The following is a 13,162-nucleotide window of genomic DNA, read 5'->3' as shown; positions in this document are numbered from 1 at the left end:
GTTCTTTCGGACAGAGGAAAGAACAGATACCATCCTCACAAACCCCCATATGTCAACATGTATCCAAATCCTGCACTTGCACAGTTGCTGTTTTTCCCGCACGGGAAGAGATTTTATTACTGTCGCAACCTGTCTGTGCATTAAATGCTATTTTCGTGCATCGTTTTCTTAAGAGGTATTATGCAATATCTTTCAGACATGCATGTATGTGATAATTAAGGCGACGGATCGCGTAAAATGGGAAATCTCGGTTCGGGTCCTGTTCCAGCACAAATTCTCATATGTCACTAACAAATTGTGTAGCTGAAGTTTGATCGTATTCGTAATTCCGAATACATTTCTTCCATTTCATATGTGTTCGAAATGAACATCTCCACAAAGAATGATAAATATCAAAATTCTGCTTTATGATCCAACACGTTCCGATTTCGTATGTCTAAAAATAAGATTTTCAATTCATATTTGGTCTTACATTTCTCACAGATTATCAGGAAAATAAAAACATAGTGACACAGAGGCCGTCGGAATGCAGTATATTCAATATAGTACTACGAGATAGAGTCAGAAATGGACTAAAAACAGTAGTAATACTGCGCTGACCCAAATTAAAAACCCCAAAATAACTGTGGGTGGGACATGTTATGAGAAGATCTGATGAGAGATGGATCAAATGAACAACAGAATGGCTCCCTCTGTAAGCAGTATGGAGAAGCCGAGAGGAAGATAGCGAGATGAGTTGGGATTATATGGAGGAACCTCATGGCCAAGGTAAGAGCGGAACAGAGACCAGTGGGCGAGAGGGAGAGAGGCCTTTGCCCAGCAGCAGAACACTACTTGAAAACAGCTAGGGACTGATGACCTTAGCAGTTAAGTCCCATAAGATTTCACACGGTGGAAGTTCCATGATCATCAGTGTGTTAGATGACACGACAGCTCCTCCATGCAGAGTAACGGGACAGCTGTAAAGAAAGGTCTAAAAGGGCAGTGAGACAGAATACACGCCAAGGTAGTGAAAACTCAATGCAAATAGTTAAATGTAAATGCCGTGTGGCTAGGGCCTCCCGTCGGGTAGACCGTTCGCCTGGTGCAAGTCTTTCGAGTTGACGCTACTTCGGCGACTTGCGTGTCGATGGGGATGAAATGATGATGATAAGGACAACACAACACCCAGTCCCTGAGGGGAGAAAATCTCCGATCCAGCCGGGAATCGAACCCGGGCAGTTAGGTATGACATTCCGTCGCGCTGACCACTCAGCTACCAGGGCCGGACAATGTAAATAGTTGCTTTTCAAACATGGCGATTAGAATTTTCAATTTCGATCTGACTTCTTGAAATCTTCTATTTAACATACTCTCCAGTATTCTCTTAACAAATGGTTCTAATGGCTCTAAGCACTATGAGACTTAACATCTGAGGTCATCAGTCCCCTGGACTTACAACTACTTAAACCTAACTAACCTAAGGGCATCACACACATCCATGCCCGAGGCAGGATTCGAACCCGTGACCGTAGCGGTCGCGCGGTTGCAGAGTGAAGCACCTAGAACCGCTCGTCCACAGCGGCCGGCTATTCTCTTAACACACTTGAGTTCTGTGCACACGTTACAACAAACGCCCTTAATAATTTGTGCCTCTGGATCAACTCTAAGTGCAGATTTTTCATGTTTTAATTTAGTATTTTTTAACTGGGAACGACCAACACAGTTTCCGTAAGAGCCCCATAGTTCTGTCCCAACCTCTAAGAAGGTGCTTGGCGTTTGTTTCCAGCATACCGGCTCTAATCTCTCCATTTCACAGACTGTTAACAATCTCGCATATTACAATTGCTTATGTTGACGTTAGCAAGTGAAGAACGTGAAGCTTAATCGTACAGTGTTTTAATTCTGTCACTAGTGTTTGAATAGCAGCTCCGTCGCTAGCTGTTGATTGATGTACTTCATGCAACAATGAACTCCAAGGACGTATTCCTGGGGGGCGATGTTGATGCCCGTCCTGCCATCTTGACAGAGATTTTTTCGTGATTTCTTTCAATAACTTTAGACGATTGGAGGAGTCGTCCCTCAAATCAGGCGAATGCGCAACTTCCCTCACTTCATCAAGAGAGTTGGTGCTCTGTCTTTAACGACCGCGACGTTGACAAAATTGTTACATTATACCCTTCCTGGATTGCAAGTATATTAAACTTTAATGTTCAATGCTCCGATACAGGTGGATGCGAGAAGATGGAGTGCTGTGATGCTTGGTTGATATTTTCTTAGCGACTAAACTCCTTCCTACGCAGTCTGCGCTTCATAACTTCAACCATCACCAACTGTTCCCTGTACCCACAGCCCTGTCTAAGTGTATTTATACTGATTGTACGACCTTTGCCTTCCATAGCGTGTTCGTTGCAATACTTGGTTGTCATGTGGGCAAAGGAAAGATTCGTAACATGTCAACTGACAAGTATTATTGCATTCAAGGTCTTCTTAAATGACTAAGCCCATAGTCGTATCCCGAGGCGAGGGTAGCAAAGATACGGAAGTAAAGTGAAATGCACGTGAGGGCATAGCGATAAGATAGCTACTGTTCCTGTCAGCAGGGGTGTCAAAAAGTGGCTTCACTGTCTGTCACTGTCGTCCCTGCGTGCAGAAACGACGATGACATAAAACATTTCTCTTTTTAAGTAATTATCTTGAAATTGTGGAATTTGTCAGAAAACGGGTCTCACCAATCCATCTTATGGAAGTTATCAGGCGTCTGTACTCGAACGCTGCTACTTAATTGACTCTGCTCACCATAGAACTAAAACTGAGTACAGTGTAGGGTTGCCATAATTTCTGTGTGACAAACCGGGACGTTTCTCGTAAGCTGACTAAAAATGAGCGCTATTTGGGAAACAGAAACGTATCCACTTCTCTTAAGCTTAAAAAAGTGAATTAATAGATGGAAATACTTGGGGTTTGTGATTACTACCGCCTAAATGCACATTTGTCTGGCAGTGTCGGACGCTAACACTTATTTCACAGTTGCTGTTGATTTTGTTCTGTCCAAAGTCACATTTTTTGCTGATACGGAATCATTAAAAAGTTTGGAGCTTAGCCTAGAATAGCACCCACCTGGTTTCGAAGTCATGTGATGTTTAACGGTATGACAGCACATTGCTAATTACGCTGCTGTTACTAATTTTGCCTTTTTAAATGAATTTGAAACAAAATAGCTGTTCATTTTTAGAGTGCTTGGAGAGTACACGTTTGATTTATGCTTTACGCTACCTAAATGATCCTTAATATCTGCTCTTCCCCAAAGTAGACGGGAAACATAACACAAATTACAGATTCTACTACACAGTCACATCTCCCTCGTTTTATGAACAACTATTTTTCTGAATATTCTTCTTGGAACGAACGCTTCCTATTTGGTAATTTGAATTAACTTAAAACAATCAAACACTTTAACAACAAATTAATCGTGATACGTATGAGACAGACACACAGAGAACCACGTCGGTGCAGAGATAAACTGAACTGAGGTAAGGGCTAATAATGGAAACTCTTCAGCGTAACCCCGCAATAATACGCCTCAATGGACTCAATCCGCAGCGATAATGAAAACTTTCGGTATTTAGCTTAACAGATGGAGTTGAAATTTAGATCCACGCAAAAACTTGGAGAAAAAATATATAGTAAGAGAATATTCCTCCGAAATGCGGGACAAACTGCCGTCCCCAGTACAGTGGAATCTCGTTCATCTTTTATTCATTAACCCGGGTAACCGATTCATCTGGATTACTTTTTAATTTTTTAAAGTACAATAACAGTACAGTACTCGACATTACGAAAGTAATAAAGGCAACAATCGACGACTACAATAATTAAATTTAAATTTAGCCGATGGCCGTACAACGCGGTGTCAGTTGACAAATGAAATAAGTTTACTGTTACTAATCACTGATTAGTTGTTTCCACAACCTGTTTCGAAGGTTTAAATTTCCATCAGCTGGCGGATTTCTGTGGATTAATATGACATGTATGTGTTGCCTTAGACTTTGCAAGTAGCCTGTGGCATCGTCTCCAGTGGTCACAGGCTCCTTTCTCTGCCGTATTACTTCACAAATAACGTCACACTCTGCTCACATCACAGTGTTTACAAATTGTGATGGTGTATGTGATATAAGACGAAACGGAAAGAAGCCTCAGACCACTGGAGACAATGCCACACATTACCCCCAAGTCGTAACACAACACACACATGCCATATTCACATAAATCCAGCTGATAATTGACGTTTAAACCTACGAACCGCGGTGAGGAAATAAACAAACAATGACTGGTAACAAGTTAACTTGTTTAATTCGACATCAGCAACAGTCACGTTAACACTTTCAGACTTTTTTTTTTCTAGAGGAAGGAAAATTTGTCTTTATGCTCTAATGCTCTTAGCTCATTTTTTAATGATTTTAGATGCATGATTTATACAAATATATGTATCCGTTTTCAATGCACAATTTGAGCACTTGGTTCTTTTTATGGACTAGAATAAATAATTTTGAAATATTCATTGTTGTAAAAATTAAACTGATAATTCAGCAATTATCATGGAAAATAACAATAATAATATTCAGTTACATAGTGGAGTATAACTAACCAACAACTTCCGTGGATTCTGGCGGTCACAAACAGCTGGGCACTGCTACATTCACTTCTTCACATTTTTGCAGTGATGCGCAACAGATGAATGATGAAAAGAGTGAACATTCTCATATGTGTAAATGAGGTTTCCATTGAGAAAAACTACTTCTGTTGCAGTTACTACACACTAAATATTAATGTATAAAGTTGTGGTATCCTTTCAGGGTTAAAGCGTAGCCAAAAATGTTCGAAGTCAGTTAACAAGAAGAGTCGTAGGACCACCGTTACTACACACTGAGGCGACAAAAGTCATGGGACATGCACGTATACAAACGGAGGTAGTACTGCGTACACCAGGTATAAGAGGACAGTGCATTGGTGGAGATGTCATTTGAACTCAGGTGATTCGTGTGAAAAGGTGTCCGACGTGAGATATGACCGCACGATTGGAGTTAACAGAATTTGGACGCAGTGTGGTAGGTGGATTTGTATGAATATCAAGAGGTCCGATGAAAACCCAGTTCTAAGCAAAGAAGGGAAAGCAGAAAGGTGGAAGAAGTACATAGAAGGGCTATACAAGGGCGATATACTTTAGGACAATATTATGGAAATGGAAGAGGATGTAGATGAAGATGAAATGGGAGATATGATACTGCGTGAAGAGTTTGAGAGAACACTGAAAGACCTAAGTCGAAACAAGGCACCGGGAGTAGACAACATCCCACTAGAACTACTGACAGCCTTGGGAGAGCCAGGCCTGACAAAACTCTACCATCTGGTGAGCAAGATGTATGAGACAGGCGAAATACCCTCAGATTTCAAGAAGAGTATAATAGCTCCAATCCCAAAGAAAGCAGGTGTTGACAGATGTGAAAATTACCGAACTAACAGTTTAATAAGCCACGGCTGCAAAATACTAACACGAATTCTTTACAGACGAATGGAAAAACTGGTAGAAGCCGACCTCGGAGAAGATCAGTTTGGATTGAGTAGAAATCTTGGAACACGTGAGGCAATACTGACCCTACGACTTATCTTAGAGAATAGATTAAGGAAAGGCAAGCCTACGTTTCTAGCATTTGTAGACCTAGAGAAAGCTTTTGACAATGTTAATTGGAATGCTCTCTTTCATATCTCTGAAGGTGGCAGAGGTAAAATACAGGGATCGAAAGGCTAGTTACAATTTGTACAGAAACCAGATGGCAGTTATAAGAGTCGAGGGGCATGAAAGAGAAGCAGTGGTTGGGAAGGAGGTGAGACAGGGTTGTAGCCTCTCCGCGATGTTATTCAATCTGTATATTGAGTAAGCAGTAAAGGAAACAAAAGAAAAATTCGGAGTAGGAATTAAAATCCATGGAGAAGAAATGAAAACTTTGAGGTTCGCCGATGACATTGTAATTCTGTCAGAGACAGCAAAGGACTTGGAAGAGCAGTTGAACGGAATGGACAGTGTCTTGAAGGGAGGATATAAGATGAACATCAACAAAAGCAAAACGAGGATAATGGAATGTAGTCGAATTAAGTTGGGTGATGCTGAGGGAATTAGATTAGGAAATGAGACACAAAGTAGTAAAGGAGTTTTGCTATTTCGGGAGCAAAATAACTGATGACGTTCGAAGTAGAGAGGATATAAAATGTAGACTGGCAATGGAAAGGAATGCGTTTCTGAAGAAGAGAAATTTGTTAACATCGAATATAGATTTAAGTGCCACGAAGTCGTTTCTGAACGTATTTGTATGGAGTGTAGCCATGTATGGAAGTGAAACGTGGACGATAAACAGTTTGGACAAGAAGAGAATAGAAGCTTTCGAAATGTGGTGCTACAGAAAAATGATGAAGATTACATGGGTAGATCACACAACTACAGAGGAGGTATTGAATAGAATTGGGGAGAAGAGGAGTTTATGGCACAACTTGACTAGAAGAAGGGATCGGTTGGTAGGACATGTTTTGAGGCATCAAGGGATCACCAATTTAGTATTAGAGTGCAGCGCGGAGGGTAAAAATCGTAGAGGGAGACCATGAGATGAATACACTACGCAGATTCGGAAGGATGTAGGCTGCAGTACGTTCTGGGAGATGAAGCAGCTTGCACAGGATAGAGTAGCATTGAGAGCTGCATCAAACCAGTCTCAGGACTGAAGACCACAACAACAACAGTGCGGTAGGTGGAGCACGGGACACTCCGTATCGGAAGTCGTTAAAGAATTTAGTATTCCGACGTCTACAGTGTCAAGAGTGTGCCAACAGTACCAAATTTCAGGCATTACCTCTCACCACGGACAATCCAGTGGCCGACGGCCTTCATGTAACGACCGAGACCAACGGCGTTTGCGTAGCGTTGCAAGTGCTAACAGACAAGCACCCTTGCGTGAAATAACCGCAGAATCAATGTGGGACATAGGACGAACATATCCGTTAGGATAGTATAGCGAAATTTAGCGTTAACGGGCCATGGCAGCCAATGATCGACGCAAGTGCCTCTACACGACATCGCCTGCAGCGCCTCTTTTGGGCTTGTGACCGTCTCGGTTGCACTGTAGACGACTGACAAACAGTGACCTAGTCAGATGAGTCCCCATTTCAGTTGGTAAACAGTGATGGTAGGGTTCGAGCGTGGTGTAGACCCCGTGAAGCCACGGACCCAAGTTGTCGACAAGGCACTGCGCAAGCTGGTGGTGGCTCTATAATGGCGTGGGCTGTGTTTACATGGAATGACTGGATGCCCATTGAAACTGAACCGATCAGTGACTGGAAATTGTTACGTTTAGGTACTTGGAGATCATGTGCGGTCATTCATGGACGTCATGTCCCCAAACAACAATGGAATTATTATGGATGACAATGCGCCATGTCACCAGGGACCATTGCTCGCGACTGGTTCAAAGAATAATTCGAGCGAATGATATGGCCACCCCGATCGACCAACCTGAATGACGTAGAACATGTGTGAGACATAATCGAGAGGTCAGCTCGTGCACAAAATCCTGCACTGGCAACACTTTCGGCTTTATGGACGGCTGTAGAGGAAGCATGGCTCATGTATTTCTGCAGGGGATATTCAACAACTTGTTGAGTCCACACCACATCGAGTTGCTGCACTACGCCGGGCAAAGGAGGTCCGACACGATATTAGTAGGTGTCTCATGACTTTTGTCACATCAGTGTAATGTATGCTGTACTGCTGTCACAGTCATCCTTATTTAGTTTGATTAAGTTCATAAGTGCACTTTGTTGATTTAATGCTGTTAACATGGTTTTACGAAAGAGAGATGAGTGTCCTATCCTAATCTTTTTTGAGGTGTATACCATGTGGTACCACTTTTTTAAGCTGTTAAGAGTGTGCTATATTTCTTCCAGAGTTACGGTGGAAAAACAGTTGAATTAGGGTGACCATATTTTCTTCGGACAAAAGTGGGACTTTCATACATTTTCTTGGCCAAAAGTGGGACAATTTTTATTTCTCGTTAAATATCACTTTTAATGCTAACATTTCTAGTTCCTCTGCAAATATAGCCTTCACTGATATATATATATATATATATATATATATATATATATATATATATGTGTGTGTGTGTGTGTGTGTGTGTGTGTGTGTGTGTGTGTGTGTGTGTGTGTGAGTGTGTGTACAAAACCAAACAAAAAATGGAAAGACTGGAAAGAAGTACATTTCAAGTTTTCAGAAATTTACTTATTAAGAAATGTAACATTTATAACACAGAATGTAGAAAGACATACAGTAACAATCACTACAAAAAAGGTTTTAGTGAACACAAGGAATTTATTGTTTTGTGGATTCCACATTGCAATCATATTTCTTCGAAGATGAAATTTTATTCAGCAACTCAGGTTTGCCTAATAGGTATGAACAGAAGTCAGTAAAATACACTCCTGGAAATGGAAAAAAGAACACATTGACACCAGTGTGTCAGACCCACCATACTTGCTCCGGACACTGCGACAGGGCTGTACAAGCAATGATCACACGCACGGCACAGCGGACACACCAGGAACCGCGGTGTTGGCCGTCGAATGGCGCTAGCTGCGCAGCATTTGTGCACCGCCGCCGTCAGTGTCAGCCAGTTTGCCGTGGCATACGGAGCTCCATCGCAGTCTTTAACACTGGTAGCATGCCGCGACAGCATGGACGTGAACCGTATGTGCAGTTGACGGACTTTGAGCGAGGGCGTATAGTGGGCATGCGGGAGGCCGGGTGGACGTACCGCCGAATTGCTCAACACGTGGGGCGTGAGGTCTCCACAGTACATCGATGTTGTCGCCAGTGGTCGGCGGAAGGTGCACGTGCCCGTCAACCTGGGACCGGACCGCAGCGACGCACGGATGCACGCCAAGACCGTAGGATCCTACGCAGTGCCGTAGGGGACCGCACCGCCACTTCCCAGCAAATTAGGGACACTGTTGCTCCTGGGGTATCGGCGAGGACCATTCGCAACCGTCTCCATGAAGCTGGGCTACGGTCCCGCACACCGTTAGGCCGTCTTCCGCTCACGCCCCAACATCGTGCAGCCCGCCTCCAGTGGTGTCGCGACAGGCGTGAATGGAGGGACGAATGGAGACGTGTCGTCTTCAGCGATGAGAGTCGCTTCTGCCTTGGTGCCAATGATGGTCGTATGCGTGTTTGGCGCCGTGCAGGTGAGCACCACAATCAGGACTGCATACGACCGAGGCACACAGGGCCAGCACCCGGCATCATGGTGTGGGGAGCGATCTCCTACACTGGCCGTACACCACTGGTGATCGTCGAGGGGACACTGAATAGTGCACGGTACATCCAAACCGTCATCGAACCCATCGTTCTACCATTCCTAGACCGGCAAGGGAACTTGCTGTTCCAACAGGACAATGCACGTCCGCATGTATCCCGTGCCACCCAACGTGCTCTAGAAGGTGTAAGTCAACTACCCTGGCCAGCAAGATCTCCGGATCTGTCCCCCATTGAGCATGTTTGGGACTGGATGAAGCGTCGTCTCACGCGGTCTGCACGTCCAGCACGAACGCTGGTCCAACTGAGGCGCCAGGTGGAAATGGCATGGCAAGCCGTTCCACAGGACTACATCCAGCATCTCTACGATCGTCTCCATGGGAGAATAGCAGCCTGCATTGCTGCGAAAGGTGGATATACACTGTACTAGTGCCGACATTGTGCATGCTCTGTTGCCTGTGTCTATGTGCCTGTGGTTCTGTCAGTGTGATCATGTGATGTATCTGACCCCAGGAATGTGTCAATAAAGTTTCCCCTTCCTGGGACAATGAATTCACGGTGTTCTTATTTCAATTTCCAGGAGTGTACATTTAACGCTCCTCACCGTAAATCTATTCCTCTCATCTGTCCACTGTGACGATAGTAAGCTGATAACGCTTTCAACCACACGGATACAGCACAGTTACATACGTTACATTTTGCTGAACAGTCATTGCCTGTAGCAGTGAAGCAAGGAAATTTCCTCTGAAGCTCTTCCGAAAACTTTGATTTTCGTTTCGGCATCGCCACGACGTGCTAGCACTTCACGAAACTGATACTGGGTGCTGACAACAATGGCAAGCAAAAGCAAAGAAAATAAGAGTACACAACAATTACAGTGCTTAAGCTGTACGTTATCAGGGGGTACCAACGTACGGAATGTCAGTTTCAATTGATAGTTTATAAAATCGACGCTCAGAAAATATTTTAACCACTTTGTAAATGTCTGAAAATAATCCTTGAAAATCGGGACAAATTGCTTGTTAAAAAAAAAAGTCGGGACAAATTTTTGAGCCTCCAAAAACGGGACAAACCCGATTAATCGGGACGTATGGTCACCCTAAGCAGAATCCGTTCCTGTAACACCACAGCCGATCTAAATGACTCTACGGATTTGGTAAGAAGAAAGTGTGACAATGTGTAAAATTTCTTCTTTCTGTTTGAAGGGCACCAGTAGCATCTCGAATAAATTCTATCTTTCCTGTTGTTTCAGAAAGAGCAATAGGCAATACTTCACTCAAACAGGGGAAATGAATGCAATAGAAGACGAAAGGGTAGCTCAGAGAAAACAAATACTCAAGGCACAAGGGATCAAATAAGTAAAATGACAACACGTAACAGAAATCTTTGTATAACACAAGAGATATTGAATTTATTTGATGAAAGGAGAAAATATAAAAATGCAATAAATGAAGCATATGAAAGGGAATATGGACGCCTACAAATGGATATGACAGTAAGTCCAAAATGGCTGACCAGGTAATGGCAAGAGGTCAAATGCATGGCTGTAGAAGCATGCATGACAAGAGGAAAGCTGAAAGGAATATACAGAAGGGCCATAAAGTAACGTTAGCTTGATTGCAATATTACAGAAAAGGGAAGAGGAAGTGAATAAAGATGAGATGGGAAACATGATACAGCGAGAATAATTTGAGAGAGCACTGATAGACCTAAATCGAACCAAGGCCTCTTGTAGGAGATGACATTCCCTCAGAGTTATTTAGATCCCAGGGAGAGTCATCCAATGCAAAACTATTCAACATGGTATACAAAAGATATGAGAAAGGCGAAATACACCAGACTTCAGAAGAATGTAATAATTTCAATTCCAATGGCAGAGGATACGTCCCATTGTACCAGTTATTAGGGTTTTTTTCCTGTTCCATTCACGAATGGAGAGCGGGAAGAACGATTGATTAAATGCCTCTGTGCATGCAATAATTATTCTAATCTTATCCTCACGATCCCTATCTGAGCTATACGTAGTATTTCCCTAGAGTAATCATTCAAAAGCCGGTTTTTTGAAATTTTGTTAATGGACCTTTTCGGGATAGTTTACGTTTATCTTAAAGAGTCTGCCAGTATAGTTCCTTCAGTATCTCTGTGACACTCTCCCACAGATTAAACAAACCTGTGCCCTTCTCTGTATACGTTCAATATCCCCTGTCGGTACTATCTTGTACTAGTCCCACACAATGGAGCAATATTCTAGGATAGGTGGCACAAGTGATTTGTAAGCAATCTCCTTTGTAGACTGATTGTACTTCCACATTATTCGACCAATAAAGCGAAGTCTACCACCTGCTTTAGCCACGTCTGTACCTATGTAATCAATCCATTTCATATCCTTACAAAATGTTACACACAGGTATTTGTGTAAGTTGGCCGATTCCAACAGTAACTCATTGATAATATAGTCATAGATACTACAATTTTTCGTTTTATGAAGAGAAAAATTTTACAATTTTGAACATTTAGAGCAAGTTGCCAGTCTCTGCACCATGTTGAAATCTTATCAAGACTTGACTGAATATTTATGCAGCTTCCTGCAGATAGTATTTCATTAAAGATATCTGCATCATCTGCAAAAAGCATGATTTTACTATTAATATTGTCTGCAAGATCATTAACATACAATACGAACAGGAAGGGTCCCAACGGGCTTCCCAGACGCACACCCGAATTTACTTCTACATCTTTCAATGACAAGATAACATGCTGTGTCCTCCCTACCAAAAAGTCCTCAATCCAGTTACAAATTTTACTTGATACCCCATAGGATCGTACTTTTGACAATAAGCGTAGGTGCGGTACTGACTCAAATGCTTTTCGGAAATCAAGAGATACTGCATCTATCTGGTTGCCTCGATCCAAAGCTTTCAGTATGTCATGTGAGAAAAGTACGAGTTGTGTTTCACATGATCCATGTTTTCGAAATACATGCTGGTTGTCATTGAAGAGACATTCTGTTCAAGATACCTCATTATCTTTGAGCTCAGAATATGTTCTAAGACCCTACAAACAATCCATTTCAAGGATATTGGTTGATAGTTTTGTGGATCACTTCTGCTATCCTTTCTTGTAGATAGGTGTGACCTGCGTCTTTTTTCCAAGAACTGAGCACTGTTTTTTGTTCGAGGTGTCTACAATAGATTATCAGCAGCAAATACAGTACAGCATCTGTCAGGGATTCCACCGGGCTCTGGAGCTTTGTTCAATTTTAACGATTTCAGCCATGTCTCAACACCACTGACACTAAAACGTTTTTTATTCATCTTTTCAGTGGCACGAGAATCAAACTGGGGCAGTTGTCCTGGGTTTTCCTTTGTAAAGGAGCATTTGTAAATGGAATTACACATTTCAGCTTTTGATTTGCTACCCTCAGTTTCAGTTCCCGTCTCATTCACTAGGGACTGGACCCTAGCTTTGGTGCCACTAACAGCCTTTAGATACTACGAGAATTTCTTTGGGTTTTTGAAATATGATTTGACAGTATTCTGCTACGGTAGTCATTGAGGCATCACTCTTGACAGTCAAATGCGTTTCATTCAGCACTTCTCTCTATTTACAGCCCTGTGCTTTGTTTTGCACCTTTTATGCAGTAATCTCTGTTCCCGTAGAAGATTGTTTACAGTGACTGTATACTATGGAGCGTCCCTCCCATTGGGTACATATCATTCCAGTGCATGTCAACTGTTGTTTTAACTTGAGCCATAGTTCCACTACATGTTTCTGCCTTGTGCTGAATGTTTCAAGTTCCTCATTGACATGACACTGATGATTTTT

Source organism: Schistocerca americana, chromosome 2, assembly GCF_021461395.2.
Source record: "Schistocerca americana isolate TAMUIC-IGC-003095 chromosome 2, iqSchAmer2.1, whole genome shotgun sequence".
In the NCBI taxonomy this organism is placed as follows: Eukaryota; Metazoa; Arthropoda; class Insecta; order Orthoptera; family Acrididae; genus Schistocerca; species Schistocerca americana.
Note: the sequence above shows the minus strand (reverse complement) of the source record.